Source organism: Arachis duranensis, chromosome 9 (genome assembly GCF_000817695.3).
Source record: "Arachis duranensis cultivar V14167 chromosome 9, aradu.V14167.gnm2.J7QH, whole genome shotgun sequence".
Taxonomy (NCBI): Eukaryota; Viridiplantae; Streptophyta; class Magnoliopsida; order Fabales; family Fabaceae; genus Arachis; species Arachis duranensis.
In genome coordinates this window covers 44,265,498-44,266,278 of record NC_029780.3, presented here as the reverse complement: position 1 = coordinate 44,266,278, position 781 = coordinate 44,265,498, and positions in this window count along the sequence as shown.

The following is a 781-nucleotide window of genomic DNA, read 5'->3' as shown; positions in this document are numbered from 1 at the left end:
TTCTTCTACCCCTTTCTTCTTCTACTAACATAAAGGAATCTCTATACTGTGAGATAGAGGATTCCTCTTTCTTTTCTTGTTTTCTTCTCTTTCATATGAGCAGGAACAGGGAAAAAGGCACTCTTGTTGAAATTGATCCAGAACCTGAAAGGACTCGGAAGAGAAAATTAAGAGAAGCTAAATTACAACAATCCAGAAACAACCTTTCAGAAATTTTCGAACAAGAGAAGGACATGGCAACCGAAAATAATAATAATAATAATGCAAGGAGAATGCTTGGTGACTTCACAAAGCCAACGTCCAAGTTTGATGGAAGAAGCATCTCCATTCCTGCCATTAGAGCCAATAATTTTGAGCTTAAGCCTCAACTAGTTGCTTTAATGCAACAAAACTGCAAGTTTTATGGACTTCCATCTGAAGATCCTTATCAATTTTTAACTGAGTTCTTGCAGATCTGTGAGACTGAAAAGACGAATGGAGTTGATCCTGAAGTCTACAGACTCATGCTTTACCTTTTGCTGTAAGAGACAGTCTGAAGTCTACAGACTCATGTTTTTCCCTTTTGCTGTAAGAGACAGAGCTAGAATATGGTTGGATTCACAACCTAAGGATAGCCTGGACTCCTAGGATAAGCTGGTCACTGCCTTCTTAGATAAATTCTTTTCTCCTCAAAAGCTGAGCAAGCTGAGAGTGGATGTTCAAACCTTCAAACAAAAAGATGGTGAATCCCTCTATGAAGCTTGGGAAAGATACAAGCAGCTGACCAAAAGATGTCCATCTG